This window comes from Nerophis lumbriciformis, linkage group LG30, assembly GCF_033978685.3.
Source record: "Nerophis lumbriciformis linkage group LG30, RoL_Nlum_v2.1, whole genome shotgun sequence".
NCBI lineage: Eukaryota > Metazoa > Chordata > Actinopteri > Syngnathiformes > Syngnathidae > Nerophis > Nerophis lumbriciformis.
The window spans coordinates 25,032,078-25,045,543 of NC_084577.2; positions in this window are offsets into that span (position 1 = coordinate 25,032,078).

Consider the following 13,466-nt stretch of genomic DNA (forward strand, 5'->3'; position numbering starts at 1 on the left):
GAACGTTAAGTATCTTGTCTTTGCAGTCTATTCAATTGAATATAGGTTGTAAAGGATTTCGCAAATCATTGTTTTTATTTACCATTTACACAACGTGCTAACTTCACTGGTTTTGGAATTTGTATTTTTTGGTGTGATTAATAATTAATTGCCAACCCTCCCGGATTTTCCGGGAGACTCCCGAAATTCAGCGCCTCTCCCGAAAACCTCCCGGGACAAAATTTCTCCCGAAAATCTCCCGAAATTCAGGCGGAGCTGGAGGCCACGCCCCCTCCAGCTCCATGCGGACCTGAGTGACGTGTTGACAGCCTGTTCACAACATTGCCGTAAACAGCAATGTTGTGACACTTTTAAACAGGACAATACTGCCATCTACTGTACATGCATATGTGACCCACCCATAATGTGTCACATTTTTGTGTTGATTTATTTATTTTATTTTGTGGTTTGAATTCGTTTTTGGAGCTGTCATTACACATTTATCAGTATTCACATTGGTCAGTAGGGGGCAGTAGGGCGTTTCTTCCCAATTGAATGCTATCACCTGCAGACCGGACGTGTCTTGTCATTCTGATGAGCGCGACCAGTCTGTGAACAATTGAAATGTCCTGTGTGCTTTTTCCTCCTGTATAACAGGTTAGTTTTGGTGAATCAACTCACTGAATAATATCCATGTGATCTTTATACGTTTAAGTACACATTCTGATGGTGGAGCCTAACTCTAAAGTGTTTTGTGAGTTGTAGTTTGTATTTGTGAATGAATCCAGTGCACAGCTGCAGTAATCAATACAAAAAGGCGACGTGAGTGCGCAATGTTTATATAGGAACTTCTGATCCTAATTCAGACTCCCAAATTAGAGCTCCCGTTTTCTTATTGATTTTATAATGTATATTTGTATAATGTGTGTGTTCTGAAATAGTGACAGAGAATAGAACAAGGATGGCCAATTCAACCCTTAACTCAACAATGAGTAGATGAGTGTTATGTGTGTGTATATGTGTGTAAATAAATGAACACTGAAATTCAAGTATTTCTTATATATATATATATATATATATATATATATATATATATATATATATATATATATAGCTAGAATTCACTGAAAGTCAAGTATTTCTTATATATATACATATATATATATATATATATATATATATATATATATATATATATATATATATATATATATATATATATATATATCTTAACCACGCCCTCAACCACGTGGTTCATGGGAAAAAAAAATCTGTGTGACGTTCATGATTATTTCATTAGACCTCTTAGGCAGCCGTGGCTGGAAATAGACTGCTGACTCAGCACTGTTGAAAACAAGAGAAACTTTAGCATGATAGCCCCCCCCCCCCCCCCCCCCCCCATCCCTCCACCCACCAAAACAACGCTTAGTGACCCACACTAAAAACAACCCATAGTGGTCAGAATACAGAATGGAGACGCCTCTCCATCCCTGGGAGAAACACATTAGCCATGTGACAACCTGCCATGTTTATTTTAAGAGGGGACCCCCCCACTCTTTTTAAAACATCGCTCAGAGCGTCACGTCTGAATTATTAACACCGTCAAACACATGTTTACAATTCTGACTGAGGACGCCGCGGCCCGCCAAAATAAATCAGGTCAGCTTGCAATAAATAAATATTGGATGACCTCAATCAAAGTTGTTTTTTTTTAATAATTCCTACATGAATTCTTCTTATTTCCTCAGAAAAAAATATTACCTTTGTTAATAAAGGATGTCTCAATCCAATATCCTGAGGGGATTATAATCAGAGGAAGGTTACATTTGAAATAATGTTTTTTTTTTGTTTTTTTTCTTAATCCTGAACTGCACAAGGCGTTGAGAGAGTGACAGGTGATGTCGTTGACAAGACCCCCTGCTGTGACGCGCACACAGCTGCTTGGCTCCAATGCCAATTACTGGCGCGGTCATAATTGCCCACTTATTGTAAACTCATGCAAGGGAAATGACTGAATTTTGTAACAAATTCCCATAATTTGTGCTCCATACATGTCTTATCATGTACTTGTATCCATTGTACTACTTTTAGTATTCACTAATTAGAGTATATAACTCCAGCCTATCTTGTCGATTGTATTGTACCATATGTCCCGGCAAGAAATCTGCGTTCAAAGAACTCCGGCTTATTAGTGATTCCCAGAGCCCAAAAAAAGTCTGCGGGCTGTAGAGCGTTTTCTATTCGGGCTCCAGTACTATGGAATGCCCTCCCGGTAACAGTTAGAGATGCTACCTCAGTAGAAACATTCAAGTCCCATCTCAAAACTCATTTGTATACTCTAGCCTTTGAATAGCCCCCCTTTTTTAGACCAGTTGATCTGCCGTTTCTTTTCTTTTCTCCTCTGCTCCCCCCTATCCCTTGTGGAAGGGGAGACACACAGATCCGGTGGCCATGGATGGGGTGCTGGCTGTCCGGGGTCGGGACCCGGGGTGGACCGCTCGCCTGTATATCGGTTGGGAACATCTCTGCGCTGCTGACCCGTCTCCGCTCGGGATGGTTTCCTGCTGACCCCACTGTGGACTGGACTCTTACTGTTATGCTGGATCCACTATGGACTGGACTCTCACAATATTATGTTAGACCCACTCGACATCCATTGCATTCGGTCTCCCTAGAGGGGGGGAGTTACCCACATATGCGGTCCTCTCCAAGGTTTCTCATAGTCATTCACATCGACGTCCCACTGGGGTGAGTTTTTCCTTGCCCTTATGTGGGCTATACCGAGGATGTCGTTGTGGCTTGTGCAGCCCTTTGAGACACCTGTGATTTAGGGCTATATAAATAAACATTGATTGATTGATTGATATTTGTCTTATATAACCTCTTAAAGCCCAAGCTGTTTGTTTACATGCTTTTTTTTTTATGTATCTTTGCTATTTGGGCTTATTGGACTCTAATTAGAATACAAACTAAGAATCATCTTTTGATATGATGTACATAGTCCATAAGTACTGTCGGAGGCAGATATTTACATATATCCGAATTTAAGTGTTACTTCTTCTATTTCATAGTCATATTTGAAAACAGCTCGTGTTTTTCCATTTATTCTCTTTCTGTTTCTCTGCAAGTAAACTGTGTGTGTTAACCTTGATCTTTGGAGTGTGTTTTGACTAGAGAGATAATGTGCATGTGTTTTGACTAGAGAGATGGAAGAGGGGAGAGGGTTTTGGGGTCGGGAAGACAGACCATCTTAGCGGGGCGATCCGAATGTTCTATGCTGTCTCTGTGAATGTATATCTGCAAAGCTTTGCAAATATATTACAAAATACCTATTCTGTCTCTGGTGGTTTTTCAACTCAGCTTTAAGTGTCGTAAAGAGCTTGGGAGCGACTTGTGACTTGAATTCCCTGGGAGGAACAACTGGTCCAAAACGCAACAGTACACAAACGTTTACTTCATGTTTAGTGACAAATGCTAATTCTTATTTTTTTACACTTTTTTCCCCCAAATTCCATTGTATGTTTTACTCTTCTGACACCACCAGATGGCAGTATACGTGTCCACATAAGTGGCCATAAGACCCCAATTCAGTAGTATTTTGGAAATAAGAGCTGAAGGGTGCTGTCCACGCATGTGGCCACTAAACCTTAAGGGGAACCGCACTGTTATTTTTATTTTGCCTATTGTTTGAGAGACAAGAAGATATTTTTGTTTTTTTTGTTTGCATTCTAACATGTTAACACCATCTCATTCTTGGTAGCTAGGAATGCAGCTAATGGTAGCAATCACTTCTACCTCTAAACCACTTTAAAAATGTATTTAAAAACGTCAACAATTGTTCTGTAGTCTTTATAATAACCAAACTGTAGCAACATTGTTATTGTAAGAGCGCACACTGAGGAACTATTTGTCTGGCGTAGTAACACATCGGCGTAGTTAACTACGGAAAGAGATAAGCTAGCTTCTACGTCAGCACGAAATGTGTTTGAGTTTTTACACCAATCTGTACTGAGTGAAAAACATGAACAATTATATTACAGTATCTGTAAAGTATTATTTCATGTTCTGTTTGTACACAGCTAGCCAGACAGTGTATGTACTGTAGTTGTAATAACATCATCATTATTATAAAGTGTGACTCACTCAACGGACAGTTTTCTGTTTGATCCAGCAGGCCAGGGACGTTTTTGTTTTTTTCCCAGTTAATTTTGGTAAGCACTCCATTTATGTCGTCGCGTCGAAATCCACATTTTGCAGCTCCGAGTGGCTTTTCACCTCGCTCTCTCGGCTTCTCTCTGCTCCGACGTTTCACTCTTCCTTCGTGCTCGCCTCTACAAGCAGAAGTTCATCCTCAGTATATTCAGCTTCAAAAAGATAAGGTAGTGAATACTAATTTGTCCCAAAAATGTTTGTTTTCATTGTTTGTTACCGAATCATGACATAATTGGAAAACACACTTCCGTTTGTTTCCGGAAGTAGGAACACACATTTGTGGACAGAAGTCGGAAGTGTGCTGCTATGGAAACAGAAAACAATGCTATGATTAAAATGATCAACTGTAATATCTACTAATAGAACATATTTACAGAATATTGTGACACCGTTTTCAGCCCTAATTCCATTTGCAAAATGCCAAAAACCAATTGGTTTAAAAAGGTGCTTCCATCCAAAAGTGTATGATGGTGGATTTAAAGGGGTGCATGGGGGCTCTTTCAGGGTTCTTGTGCATTTCAGGGCAAATATCTGGCGCCACGTCCTTGCAAGGAAGTGTGCTTGCCATATTACCGTCAGCTCTTTCTGTCTCACGCCAAGACCCAAATAAAGCGACTGAGTGGAGAAACGACATGCGTGCAATCTGTGCGTGGCGACTTAGGATGGGAGGGATAATTATGGGGGAGTCATAATGTGGGGAAAGGTGGAGCAGGAGGAATAACATGGACGTGTGTGTGTGTGTGTGTGTGTGTGGGTGTGTGTGTGTGTGTGTGTGTGTGTGTGTGTGTGTGTGTGTGTGTGTGTGTAAGAGATGAGGCAAGGGAATTACAGAGGGATAGATCCGAGCATGTAGAGAAGAGCTTTTGGCTTTTCTCCGAGGATAAAGCTTTTCTGCCTTGTGCTGCTGAAGCCCACCGGGGAACTGTCCTTGGTGCTGAATTGGCTGTCGGAGGCCCTTTTTCTCCGAAGGCTGCAAAAGCTTTGGGCGATTCATGGAGTTAACGAGTCAATTCATAACCAATTCTCGATTCAAAACGATTCTCGATATACATAACCCAAACACCAGCGAAGTTGGCACGTTGTGTAAAAATCCTAAATAGAAACAGGATACAATGATTTTCTGGGTGTTGTTGATCAATGGTTTTCACTTTGCATCGTAGAGTTTTAACTTGCACTTACAGATGTAGCGACAAACTTTAGTTACTGACAGTGGTTTTCTGAGGTGTTCCTGAGACCATGTGGTGATATCCTTTACACACTGATGTCGCCTTTTGATGCAGTACCACCTGAGGGATCCAAGGTCCGTAATATCATCGCTTACTTACAGAGATTTCTCCAGATTCTCTGAACTTTTTGATGATATTACAGACCGTAGATGGTGAAATCCCTAAATTCCAAGCATTAGCTTGTTGAGAAAGGTTTTTCTTAAACCGTTGGACGATTTGCTCACGCATTTGTTCACAAAGTGGTGACCCTCGCCCCGTCCTTGTTTGTGAATGACTGAGCATTTCATGGAAGCTGCTTTTATACCCAATCATGGCACCCACCTGTTCCCAATTAGCCTGTTCACCTGTGCCAAATAAGTGTTTGATGAGCATTCCTCAACTTTCTCAGTCTTTTTGCCACTTGTGCCAGCTTTTTTGCAACATGTTGCAGGCATCGAATTCCAAATGAGCTAGCATTTGCAAAAAATAACAACATTTTCCAGTTCAAACGTTAAATATCTTGTCTTTGCAGTCTATTCAATTGAGTATAAGTTGAAAAGGATTTGCAAATCATTGTATTTTGTTTTTATTTACAATTTACACAACATGCCAACTTCACTGGTTTTGTATATATTGCCCTGTGGAGGGGGGTGTGGTCTGCGGGCCTGCCGCGTAAGGACCGGCCTCGAAGCAAAGCTGGCAGGTGATTGGATTACCCAGCTGGGGCGATCATCTAATCACCTGCCATACTTATTAGCAGCAGCTGGACCGAGACACACTAGTTGGAGTTGGAGTTTGAGCCATTATAGGCTTTTCTATACAGTATGTTTTTAAATTCAAGCATATTATACAGCTGTTTTTATTTGTAATTTAAACTTTCACTTAACATTGTCTGTACAGTTTTTTTAAGCGGGAACAAACTATGCAAATTATAATTAATAAATCAGTGGGAAAATGAATGAGTAGAGTGCTGGACTTTTTACCCATTACTAGAATAAACATTGAATTCAGATGATTAATCTCTGAATAAACTATTTAACATCTCTGGGGGTTCCACAGAGCTGTCTTTTAGGCCAGAATTTATATTTAACGACCCCAAGGTGGGCGGCTACACTTTCCCCCTGTGGGATTCGGACTAATTAAACCAGGGGTGTCCAAATGAGACGTCATGAGTTCAACAAAGAATCGCACCGCGGAGTGCTCCCAAATTAATCTAAAATACCAGGTGGTCTCTGAATGCTACATAATTGCTGCCATCGTGTGGACATTGTGAGTAAATCCCATCAATGACCCTTGAAAGAACTTCGATACAATGGCACAGCATTTGCTTATACAACACAATCCAAACAACCTTCCCTAGTCATGGTGCAGAAAAAACAAAAATGCAACTAGCATAAAAGTCAAAACACATGGTCACACATAACAGTAAGAATAATAACCCAATACAGGTTACATTTACAGTATCGCAAAACATGTTTTCACGATACCGCCCCACGTCAAAATACTTTGGAGTAGTCCATGTACAGCTTGGGTCGGCAACCTTTACTGTCGAAAGTGCAATTTCGCCCCCTGCGAGACTGAAGAAAAACAGCGTGGAGCTGCAGAACACAACACAGATTATCGGGGTGTCCTGAGTTGATATCGTTCCGGTATCGGCAACAACAAAAAACAGGTATCGGCTTGCATCTAAAATTTCTGATACAAGCTAAATGTACTGAAATAAGCGGACATTGTTGATCTTTTCATGTATTTTAGTAAAGTCATTCCCAAAAGGTTAACATGCAAGGCTATAGCTAAGTAGGGCTGGGTGATACAAGGAATTTTGCTATTGATCCGATACCAAGTAAATACCGATACTTTTCACTTGAAAAGTCAAATTAATGGAACAAATTAGTGTATTTTCTTCTCGTCAGTTGATTATAATTATGATACTGTGGAGGTCGCTTCCTAGCGGTCCCACTGTCAGACACGGCGCAGACAAGGTTTTAATGATATTGTTTCAACACAAGTTTTTCTCTCCAGTAGAACGTGATTTTTCAGTCACGTCCGTATCCTCTCTCTCCTCCTGCTCCCGGCCGCTTACTGTTAAAGACAACAGATGATTAGATTAACACGTACCACCTGCGAAATCGAATCACCTGCCAGCTGTGTCTCGCCGTCAGCACTGCCACGCCCCCCCCCCCCCCATCTGATGGTGCTCTGTCTTCAGCACCATGGACAGTGGCGGTGACCTTTGCTCCTGCAGGCAGTGCTGACAACATCTCCCTCCACAGATACATTGTGACGACGGGACGGGTACCAATCACACTTATAACGATACAGTACCAATTCTCGGGACCGGTACTCAACGGTACCAATTTTTGGTACTTTTGTGTGCTAGTAAATGTTGTTTTTGGTAGAAAAATATCAACCTTTAAAAAAGAACCGACTATTATAACTGCTGTTATTGTTATCTTGTTTTATGTACATATTTCTCATTTGCAAGTATGACAATATTTTGCAATTACAGTTGCAAGTCCAAGACATTGGATGGCAGCAGTGCGTAGTTTATGGTGTGTTGGCAAGTCAGTACTAGTCTTTTGTTGCGCCCTTCAAAGTGTTAATAGTGTAAGTATTGTGCTTATTACGCACCAGCTGTTTGATTGTAACGTGCATCTTATTTTGAGTTCATATGAACAAATTTGGAGGTGTTGAAATCGCCATGTAAAATAGCTAATGCTAATCCGTAGCATGTCAATAGCAAAGCCAATTGTGGTGGTGGGGCGTGGCCTGTGGGCCTGCCGTGGAACGGGGTGTGCAAGGACCGGCCTTGAAGACAGCGACAGGTGAGTGGATTGCCCAGGTGGACCTTGTTATCTAATCACCTGTCGCCCTTATTAGCAGCAGCCGGCCCGAGACACGGGGTTGGAGATAAAGTGGGAGCCAGAGACAAAGAAAAATACATTTTGCTGGAAAGCAAACAGCTCTCAACATTGATCAAAATAAAACCGTGTTGTACCCTGAAAGCGGGCTGTTGTGGCAGTGTGTGGTGGTCCGAGGAACCCACTAGAGGGCAAACTCTACACCAATATAAATTAGCATCAAGCTAGCGCATGTTTTAGAAAACTGGAGCCTTACTTTAGATCATTTTTTTGAGTCAATTGCTTTGTTGCCGTTGAAAATCGGTGCTCTGTGTGCGAGTCGGCAACCGGGCGTGACGTCACTCACACAATTAGAATCATTCAAGGTCTTTTTTTAACAACAGACGCGACATTTGGCGTTGATGAGGCATGGCCGATGGAAGCAGATTTGTGCACGATGGCAGCGGTGAGCGCCAGAGAAAATGACGCAGATTCGACAGATTGGATTTTCAAGACGTGGCGCTCGTCAATTATGCGATTATAGAAAGATGTGGGGTAGTTTGCATGGCGAGGCAAGCAGGAGAATGCCATTTTTGAAGGTTGTGGTTGGTGGAGGCGAGACGGTGACGACAAGACATGAGTAGAGGAAGCATCACAAGTAAATAGTGCAAATAAAAGGCTGTTTGTCATATATATATATATATATATATATATATATATATATATATATATATATATATATATATATATATATATATATATATATATATATATGTATATATATATATATATATATATATATATATATATATATGTATATATATATATATATATATATATATATGTTAATATATATATAATTATATATATGTATATATATATATATATATATATATATATAATTATATATATATATATATATACATACATATATATATATATATACATACATATACATATGTATATATATATATATATATATATATATATATATATATATATATATATATATATATATATATATATATGTATACATACATATACATATACATATGTATATATATAAATATATATATATATGTATATATATATATATATATGTGTATATATATATATATATATATATATATATACATACAGTATATACATACACACATATATTTATATGTATATATACATATACACATATATTTATATGTATATATACATATACACACGTGTATGTATATATATAAATATATATATATATATATATATATATATATATATATATATATATATATATATATATATATATATATACACATTAGAGATGCGCGGATAGGCAATTATTTAATCCGCAACCGCATCACAAAAGTCGTCAACCATCCGCCATCCACCCGAACTAACATTTAATCAAAACCGCACCCGCCCGCCATCTGCCACCCGCCCGTTGTTATATATCTAATATAGACGATGCAAGGCATTAGTGAGGTTATAAAGCTTTTGCCTGTTAAAGAAAGGAGACTGATCCAATGCCGCAGAGACATTCAATGCGTGCCACGCTGTCACGGCCCAGACGCACACCAGTGCGCAATCATCTGGGAGCCGCGCTGAGCGCACCTCCAAGCGCGCTCGCGCCACTCCAACTGCTGCAGGCAGCTGCGTTCTATCTTTTTTTAACATCCTGTGGCACTCTTCTGGGATCACGGCGGACGAAACTGCTCATGCTCAGGGTGTTTGTGGAGATTCGGGGTTTTGCACAAATGTGATGCACCATGTTAGATGTCCCGGTTTTGTGACTGTCGTAGACATAAACAGCGTCGCAGCTCTTGCAAATCACGTAGCCGGCATTACTATCATCCTGATTTACAACCTCATAAAAACGAGTCCACGCTGAACTTTTCTGGCCTTTTTTTCCCCTGGTCTTTAGTATTCCCTTTTTTAGTTTGTCGCGTACCACGTTTGCTGCCGGCGTTGCCATCTCTTTTTTTTTTTTCTTCTGTTGTGGCATATGCTGCAGGTGCCTGCTCGTTTTTCGTATGTGGGTAACAACATTTAATTATGTATATATATTTCCGAATTGGTTTAACTGCCACCCGCCTGAATCTATTTAAAATCTAATTTTTTTTTAATTTCAACCGCCCGACCCGACCCGCGGATAAAATCTAATTTTTTTTTTATTTCAACAGCCCGACCCGCGGATAATCCGCAGACTCCGCGGTTGTGTCCGCAAACCGCGCATCTCTAATATACATATACACACGTGCATATAAATATATATACTGTGCATATATATATCCGGGAAAAAAAGCAATTGTTAGCCTACATGTTACGTACATTGCGTGAGTTGTTAACATAAAATAAAACTCTACTTAAAAGCCATTAGGACAAGTGTGCTAGTATCAATATTTTTAAAAAGTCCCATTTTTCCCGAAATTCCAGGAATTCCAAAATACCCATTCTCAGTTCAAACTGTTACTATGTTTGCATTTTTCAAATGATTCCAACACCTATCGTGGACATTAGTGCTCGTATCAATATTTTCAAAAATTCCCAGTTTTCCCAAAATTCCAGGAGATTCTGAAATACCCATTCTCAGTTCAAACTGTTACTACGTCAACCTTTTTCAACCAATTCCAACACCAGCCCATTTGTTTAATCTCGGACAATTTTGCTAGTATCAATATTTTTTTTTTAAATCCCAGTATTCCCGAAATTCCAGTAATTCCGAAATACCCATTCTAGGTTCAAACTGTTACTGCGTCAACATCTTTTCAACCGATTCTTACACCAATCCAATAATATCATCTCGGACAATTGTGCTAGTATCAATATTTCAAAAAATTCCCTGTTTTCCCAAATTCCAGGGCTTCCAAACTACCCATTCTCAATCCAAACTGTTACTACATCAACATTTTTCAACCGATTCTTACACCAATCCAATAATATAATCTCGGACAATTGGGCTAGTATCAATATTTTTAAAAAATCCCAGTTTTCCCGAAATTCCAGGAATTCCGAAATACCCATTCTAGGTTCAAACTGTTACTACGTCAGCATTTTTCAACCGATTCTAACACCAACCTAATAATATCATCTCGGGCAATTAGGCTAGTATCAATATTTTCCAAAATTCCTAGTTTTTGCGAAATTCCAGGAATTCCGAAATACCCATTCTCAGTTCAAACTGTTACTACGTCAGCATTTTTCAACCGATGCCAACACCTACTCATTCATATCATCTCCGTCAATTGTGCGAGTATCAATATTTTCAAACATTCACGTTTTTTACCGAAATTCCTGGAATTCAGAAATACCCATTATCAGTTCAAACTGTTACTACGTCAACATTTTTCAACCGATGCCAACACCTACCCATTCATATCATCTCTGTCAATTGTGCGAGTATCAATATTTTCAAACATTCACGTTTTTTACCGAAATTCCTGGAATTCAGAAATACCCATTATCAGTTCAAACTGTTACTACGTCAACCTTTTTCAACCAAATCCAACACCAGCCCATTTGTTTAATCTCGGAAAATTGTGCTAGTATCAATATTTTAAAAAAAAATCCCAGTTTTCCCGAAATTCCAGGAATTCCGAAATACCCATTCTAGGTTCAAACTGTTACTACATCAACATTTTTCAACCGATTCTTACACCAATCCAATAATATAATCTAAGAGAATTGGGCTAAAATCAATATTTTCAAAAAATCCCGGTTTTCCCGTAATTCCAGGAAATCCGAAATACCCATTCTCAGTTCAAACTGTTACTACGTCAACATTTTTCAACCGATTCTAACACCAGTCTAATAATATCATCTCGGGCAATTAGGATAGTATCAATATTTTCAAAAATTCCTAGTTTTTGCGAAATTCCAGGAATTCCGAAATACCCATTCTCAGTTCAAACTGTTACTACGTCAACATTTTTCAACCGATTCTAACACCAACCTAATAATATCATCTAGGGCAATTAGGCTAGTATCAATATTTTCAAAAATTCCTAGTTTTTTCGAAATTCCAGGAATTCCGAAATACCCATTCTCAGTTCAAACTGCTACTACGTCAGCATTTTTCAACCGATGACAACACTTACCCATTCATATCATCTCGGTCAATTGTGCGAGTATCAATATTTTCAAACATTCACGTTTTTTACTGGGCTAGTATCAATATTTTCAAAAATTCCTGGTTTTCGTGAAATTCCAGGAATTCCGAAATACCCATTATCAATTCAAACTGTTAATACGTCAACATTTTTCGACCAATTCTAACACCAACCCATTCATATCATCTCGGACAATTGTGCTAGTATCAATATTTTCAAAACTTCCTTTTCCCGAAATTCCAGGAATTCCGAAATACCCATTCTCAGTTCATACTGTTACTACGTCTACATTTTTCAATAATTTTTAATCTCGGACAATCTTGGACAATTGTGCTAGTATCAATATTTTGAAAATGTCGTGGTGTTTCCCGAAATTCCAGGAATTCCGAAATACCCATTCTTAGTTCAGACGGTCAACGTTTTTCAACCGATTCCAACACCAGCCCATTCATATAATCTCAGACAATTGTGCTAGTATCAATATTTTCAACATTTCGTGGTTTTCCCGAAATTCCAGGAATTCCGAAATACCCATTCTTTGTTCAGACGGTCAACATTTTTTAACCTATTCCAACACCTACCCATTCATATCATCTCAGACAATTATGCTAGTATCAATATTTTCAAAAATTCCTGGTTTTCGCGAAATTCCAGGACTTCCAAACTACCCATTCTCAGTCCAAACTGTTACTACGTCAACATTTTTCAACCGATTCTTACACCAATCCAATAATATCACGTAAGACAATTGGGCTAGTATCAATATTTTCCAAAATTCCTGGTTTTCCGAAAATTCCAGGAATTCCGAAATACCCATTCTCAGTTCAAACTGTTACTACGTCAACATTTTTCAACCGATTCTAACACCAACCTAATAATATCATCTAGAGCTATTAGGCTAGTATCAATATTTTCAAAAATTCCTAGTTTTTGCGAAATTCCAGGAATTCCGAAATACCCATTCTCAGTTCAAACTACTACTACGTCAGCATTTTTCAACCAATCCCAACACCTACCCATTCATATCATCTCGGTCAATTGTGCGAGTATCAATATTTTCAAACATTCACATTTTTTACCGAAATTCCAGGAATTCAGAAATACCCATTATCAGTTCAAACTGTTACTACGTC